We start from the raw sequence: 7,850 nt of genomic DNA on the forward strand, positions 1-7,850 counted from the left end.
TATCACCTATTTCTTTGCAATTATTATTTTTTCCTATTAGAGTTTTGGGGGAAGGTGTCAAATTCCATACATGTTATAATTCTTGTCAAATTCGTATCACATGCATTATTGATTCGGTATGATATAATAACTAATAACCATCTTGGAAGAGTTCTATACAAACTGTAATTAGAACTCTTTCTAACGAGAACTCTAATGCTAATGAAATTCCATTAGGCAATAAAAATCTCGATTAAAGAGTTGATTTTTTTTTTTTTAAAACTTTTAAACACTTTTTAAAGATGACGTAACCTTGGTGATATGAGTATTTGGAATATTCCTTAAGCGCCTAGCTTAATTAATAGTAATAGTACTCCATCAATTGGAATATTAAGAGTAAATCTGAAAAAAAAAATGCTAACAAATGACTTTTCAATTTTTTTCCAAAACTTCCAATATTTAAAAAAAAAAAAATTAATTTAAATTTGTTATAAAACGGCAATATTGGGAATCGGAAGTATTATTGTATGTCAAAATCGTTAGGTGGGTCTTATGTAATAAAACTCAAACTATAAAAAATATACTCAATTATATGTAACAAATAATCAAGTAGCGCAGTATCCCCTTCTCCTTTCCTCTTCCTGCTCCCTTGTTGTAAATCATTGCATCTAAAAAAGAGATGCACATTTGTAGTAAAATATTTTGTTTTGTAGTAAAATATTCAATATATAAAATAAAAAGAAAACATAACTGGACAATAGGTTATTATATATGACTATAAGTAATGTTTAAAAAATATCTTACCTAGAAGTTGATTTTTCACTTTTATTCACTTGTATGTTAACGTATCTAAAAGAGGTTGTAATTACGTTCTTTGTCACGTTAAGGCAAGAGGATCGAATGTATCAAATTGCCAAGTTCAAAAATAGATCAGACAAGCAATAATCCATGTGTGTACCTAATAAGATGAGAAAATTTAGGGGTACTGAGATAATATGCCAATTTTGAAGGGTAAATGTTTGTGCTTCCCGTTGATTTTAAGTTGATTAGACAAAAGATGTTTCCATTGATCAAATTATTTGTCTTGTCAATTGACTGACTATTAATAAAAGGAAGACCATATCTGTTCACAGTTCGTAGGAATTGGACTAAAAATTTTAGGGATTAAATAATGGAATTAATTTTCATTCAATTCTTTAGATATAAAGTTAGATTCCAGTTAACTATTAGACCAAACTAATTAAGAGAATAACAAGTAATGCTGACATTTTGTTGCCAGCTTAGAAAAGAAGGAAATTTATCAGTTGAATTAAACTTTTATGAGTAATTGTTAATAAGTTTAATATTTATAATAGTAGTTAAGGCGATTGTAAAAACATATCAGTTATTCTTGATTAATACTTAAATAAAATAGTGAAGGGTATTCTAGCAACTTGCACTTTTGTACTTTTATGAGTAATTATAGATAAGTTTAATATTCACAACAATTAAGGGGGTTGTAGAAAATTTAGTACTAATTATATAATACGATAAAGTCAAACCAACCATTAAAAATGTCTTAAATCATAAAAAACGATACGATCTATCCAAACATTATCCATAAATAATTCAGTACGCTACAATACAATACAATGCAATACAATATGACACAATAGATCATCCATAAGATCTGTTCATCCTTAACTAGTAACTAGAGGTTGTGGCTTTGAACCAGAAAAATCCTCGTAAAAAGCTCTCTCCGATCTTTAACGGGTCTTACATGATGCAAATCCAAATAAGTCGATGGCAACTATCAGAAGTCCAATGACATTATTATTATACATATAAACGTCTTCAATAGTAGCAATAGCACATTAAATATCAATGGCCCCTTTCAAGAAGGAATTATTGGAGGGGGCACACCACCAGAACCATGAGCACTCCATGAAGGGTCTGGCTCTGCATTAATCTTGCTTTCTGCAGAATTTGAGATGGGGGCATTTTTATATGTTGCAAAATTTCGATAATTTCATTAGTGAATTTTTTAATCAAGTGACACGATAATAATTAACTTTCATGTCAAAAACCTTTAATTACTTAGTGGTGGAATTTTCTCGAATTTAAGCGCTCTTTTTCTCGATGAAAATTTGATAAATATGGAATATCTTTTATGTCAAAAGCGCTAAACGTCCACCTATTTTTTTGGTTCTATTCTTCTCAAATATAATTTCATATGTTAAAAGAAATAAAGAAGGGAGACTAGACTTTGTACAATATTGAGACTTGAGACCATTGTTGGTCCTTTTTTTTTTTCTTAACTAAAATCTCATTTCCGACACAACTAACTTATGCATCGTTGGTTTCTGCTTAATGAGATTAGAGTCATTCAAATCTTGTATAAGCTTTTAAAATTATTAAGCTGTTGTTTGTTTAAAAATTTCTCAATACGTGATTTTTTATTATTATTCTATTCAGTACCACTAGCTTATATTATGATCACCAGTCACCATCACCACTAATTACCTTTACCGACAGTCACCATTGTATAATTACCAATTTACCATCCCAACCACACATTTACTTATGTGGCTAACACGCCTACATCGCACAATCATCATAAACACATATCATTAGGGCGGCTGAATGGACTTGGTGGCATAAAATCAAAATATATTAAAAGGCCCTTAATTTTTTTTTTCTTCATAAAATCAATAAGGTAATTAATGAAACACAAAAGAAACCTAAATGACTTTGATTTGATGGTAAGAGCGCAACACGCGATGTGTGGGTTGGACGCAAGTCATAGTATTAAGTACCCCTCACGTGATGTTTGAAATCCTGGATCCGCCACTGGTTACATAAATTATATGTTATATATAATAGTCTTCATATTATCTTTTTGGGGTCTTTAATGTCTAGGGGTCTACGGCAAGAGATTCACTTGTCTTTCCCTTAGAGCTGCCAGGGATGGATTTACTATCCAAATTGTGAGTGCACGTGAATTTATGGTCTCTCCGCAAAATTAGGTATTTTGTGTATATTTCTTAGAATTGATATAATATTATTTGTTGGCCCCCATACTCCAAAAGGTCAAGAATTTTCACCATTTCTTAGATTCATGCTGAGTGGTGCATTTGATTGAATGAAAAGTTATATACCTAAAGAACAATGATGAGTTACCACTAAATATTTTCTTCTTTTCTTCTTCCTTTAATGGTGCATCCATGTTCTGAAAAGGCGTCCCTGCCTACCATTACGAATCACCTAACCAGTAAGGCAGCAACCACCTCCATGCCAGCCACTACAACTAATTAACCACCTCTATCGTCAGTCATGCATCTCCACTACCAACTACCTCTACAATCACCATCATTAATCATCATTATTAGGGGTGTTCAAATGAGACCGAAAAATCGATCCGGACCGGTAAACCGAGTCAAACCAACTTAATAAACCGAAAACCGACTGGGTTTGGTTTGATTTGGTTTTAAATTTTCAAAAACCGATAATATTTGGTTTGGTTTGGTGTTAAACACAAAAAAACCGAGCCAAACCGATAAACATATACGTATTTAAAATATGTATATATTTAGAAATCCAATACTAATTCAAATAATTAAAAAATAAAGTTTGATCAATTTGTGTGAACTGCAAGATTTACTTTTGATTTTGAGATCCATTAGACCAATTGATTCTTAGTGGTGTTCTTGTATGGCTAATGCGCTCCGGCTTCTTTTCTTTTCTGTTGATTTTGCATATCACTAAATAAGGTGCAAATTTTGATTCACAAGAAACAACAGTTCTCATGTTAAAATTCAAGTTATTAAATCTTATCTTGTTACAAAATTCATTCAGTTTCTAATAGTGAATGACTACTTTTTTTGTGTCGAATTAGCTTCCCTTGCTTTGTCCTTGTGTCCCTTACTTGTATCAATTTCATTGCACTATAAAATTAGTCCTTAAAACCCGCAAAAATCGCAAAAACCGAACCAAAATGATAAAACCGATGAAACCGAAACCAGTAGAATTTATACTATAATGAATTGGTTTGGTTTCAATATTAAAAAAAACCGACTTAATTGGTTTGGTTTGATTTTAACCAAAATCGAGTTAAACCGGACCATGAACAACCCTAATCATTACCATCAGTCTCCACTACATAACCACCATATCTCACCACCAGTAACCACCTGTATCGTTAGCTATCACAGTGCAATCATCAGTTGTCATCACAGTAGAATCATCACCATCAATTGCCAATTGACTACCGTTACAATCAACCGCCATCATCACCATTAACTTTTAGAGTATGTTCCATCAAACAAACAATATTACAACACTATATAAATCAAAATTTTCTTTAATATTTGTGAGTATAATATTTCGTTATAATTGTTGTGTTTCTGCTTTACTTGAGCCGAGGTATACTCTACCCTCTCAGAACCCCACTTGTGGGATTGCACTAGGTATGTTGTTGTTGTTGTTGTTGTTATAATATTTAGTTATTAACTAAATTATTTGAGTATATTTATATTCTTAGAATAAATATAAACTATATACGGTTCAAATATTTAGAAAAAAATCAGTCTTAATGATTCAAGCAATATTCAAATTTAAAGACATCATCTTGTTCAACTTGAAATTGATTTTGAACTCACCTGTAATGGGAGCAAAGTTTCTGGATCCAGCAGCAGAGTAGATCAGCAGAATGAAGTGTAAAACTAAAAGACCTAAGCAGATTGGAGCACTCCATTTGGTCATTATATATTAATTCTTCTTCAGGAAATGATATGCTAGAAAATGGAAGCAGAGTTCTAAGTAAAATTGAAGGCAGAATGAGAGAAGTGATCAGAGGATTCTAAAATATATTTTGGTCATTATTAGAATCTGGACAAAAGAAATTATAAAAGGAAAGAGAAAGTTAAGACAGTGGACTTGACTTTCATTTTAAGCCTTTCATTTGTCTACCATTGTAGTAAAGACTAAAGACTAAAGACTAGACTTTGCACCAAAAGATAGAATAAGAAGACTAGACTTACTGTGTGGGCAGCTTGCAGTTCTTTTATTTTGGTCAGATAACTAAGGAATATTTATTACTCTCGATGTTTGTACTAATTAAATTACATGATTATGTAATGAATTACGATAAGAATACACATTACTTAATCATAATCAAGTGAAAAACATTTATATAAAAGACATATTATTGTATATTTTAGTGTAAATACCAGGCATGAATAACTCTCCTTGATATAACTCAAAAAGGCTAGAGCACAAACAATTTGGAACATGCCAAAGAAACCACCTGGTTGAAGAGTAAAAAAAAAAAAAAAAAATCGATGTCTTACTTCATAACTTTGAGGGAACCATAGCCTAACAAAAGGTTAGGTCCAATTTGGACGCCCATTTAGGAGGTGCCAAACAAACCCCATTATTGGTTCGAGGTCTTGATAAGGTGAATACTCAATCTATTCAATGCTAAGTATAATGAGTATAAAGACCTAAAAAAAAAAAAAAAAAAACTCTTTTTGTCATATGAACTTTAAGGTGTATGATATTTGACTTTTTAAGCAGAACGATAGAAACTTAATTTAACTTAGGTTGATCTAGGTCAGAGGCAGAGCTACGTCAAGATAATCCCACCCTTGAAATACTTAGGTAATGCTCCAAATAATGATTCAGAACACATAGAGCCATTTTCTTATCTTTTTTTTTTTTTCTGTCAAGAAAAACAATGGCAGATTAACTGATAATTATGTTAGTTAATGAAAGAGCCCAATGCAAAAAAAAAAAAAAAAATGCATGTGGGGTAACAGTTAAAACTAGCTCGTTTACTAAGCAAGTTGAAAATTTAAAATATTCCAATTTAAAAGCTTAGGTTTTCTCAATATATTTTTTTGCTTAAGTAATGGGGCTTTATTCAATCTGATCTATTCTTACGTTTGAATCTTATCCTATTGGTAAAATTGGCATCTTGCGAAACTCATGGCCCTTTGTTATTGCTCAATTCCTCAAGAAAGGAGATTCATCATCCCTCAAAAGAGTACATCTGAGACGGGATCTCATATAGCTTCTTTGACTAAAGTTTTTCTTACGCAACTACAAGTCATTAATTTTTTGATGGAGTCATTAATTTTTTGATCTCTTTAATGAGATTTTAGGAATAACATTTATCTTATGCATACTCCTAGTACACAAGTTTTCCATATTTAGACAACCTCTTGCGTTTTTCTTATAGTATGCATGTGTTAATAAATTGGGAAAATAGCAATTTTGGTCCCTAATTAATAAAATTATTGTTCTATTCTGAGTTTGGTTCTTATATTATTCACGTGAGCACATTTGACCTTCAATTAATCAAAATGCGTGATTTTAGATAGCTCATGAAAACTAAGTACAAACATACAAACGAACATCTTAGGTTCTGTCATTTCTCCATCAACCTAGCCATTCTTTCCCTTCAATGAGCGCCAAGATTAGTCGTTTCTACGTCTAGTGATTGTGAAAGGAATTCTTGTGTGGTGTTCTTTTGACATGAGGTTGATGAAGAAATGATAGAGTCCCAAACTAATAGTGGCCTTTAGTAATACATATTTAGATGTTCGTTAGCTTTATTTTGTGATTAGACACTAAACCTGTACATTTTGTTTAATTTGAGGTCAGATGTGCTTAAGCAAATAATATTAGGACAAAAGCTAAAATAATACATTAATTCAGGGACCAAAATTTGTGATTTTCCGTAATTAATTAAAAACTTAAGGAAAACACTAACAAAATGGTTTGATATGGTGTATAGGATAATATTTTTAAGATTGCCACTAAAATATTTATTAATGTTAATAGAAGCCAATATAGGATTAGACGAGTCAGTTTTAAAATTTCATTACACTCATTGCTCATCTGTGACAAACTGACAATAGGTACAAACTTGGTACTTTCAGCTTGTATACATAATTTGAGCCAAAAATAGTAAGAACAAATGCATTCACTGCTAACCTAATGTGATATAATTTGAATCGACATAGAGTTTAAAAAATAATTGGAGATTTTTAAAACTTATGATTTAAAACATATCATAACATCTGTGTAGTTATAAAACTTTGAAACTTATAACCTTAAATATGCCTAATATTTGTATAATTATAACAATAATAGTTAATAAAAATTAATTAATTTTTAAATTTTGAAGTGTATCATTCATTCATCTTACTTTGTTTGGGTGGTTGTTACGTATTGTTTCATAATGTATCATATTATATCATTTTGTGTAGTATTATATTGTACTGTATTGTTTTGATGAATACAATGTTTGGATAGAATGTATCGTTTCCCATCCTTACATAGCGTTAGACATTAACAATCATCATTACATAACGTTAGACATTAACAATTTGAAGGGTAAACCTACAAGAAAAGTAAGATACGGTGTAGAGCTATCATAAAAAGGTCTGATAAAGAATAAAATATGATTATTAAATAATAAATAAAGACAAAATGAGAAAAAATAAATAAGATAACGACGCGATAAAATGAGATAAAATGAAATTAAAATAACAATCAAAACAAACATTGTATCTAAACTAACACATAGAATACAATAGGAAACAACCAAACAAGCTGTTAAAATGGGTAAAAAGAAAACAGAAAACACACACAAATAAGCCTGTTTCGTGAAGCAAGAAATATAATTGGAATGTCCAAAATCCTCTAAATTACAACAATCTCAAGGTATGTTTCGAATTGAGTTTTCAACTGATGTGTATAAATCCCTTATCTGAATTTTCATGCTTACTAAGATTTGTGGTGACATTCTTGATTTCTCAATTGTATGTTTTTTTTTTCTTTATTTTTGTTCTCTTGGCTATTGATTAATGATATGATTTGATCTTTGT

This window comes from Lycium ferocissimum, chromosome 1 (genome assembly GCF_029784015.1).
Source record: "Lycium ferocissimum isolate CSIRO_LF1 chromosome 1, AGI_CSIRO_Lferr_CH_V1, whole genome shotgun sequence".
In the NCBI taxonomy this organism is placed as follows: Eukaryota; Viridiplantae; Streptophyta; class Magnoliopsida; order Solanales; family Solanaceae; genus Lycium; species Lycium ferocissimum.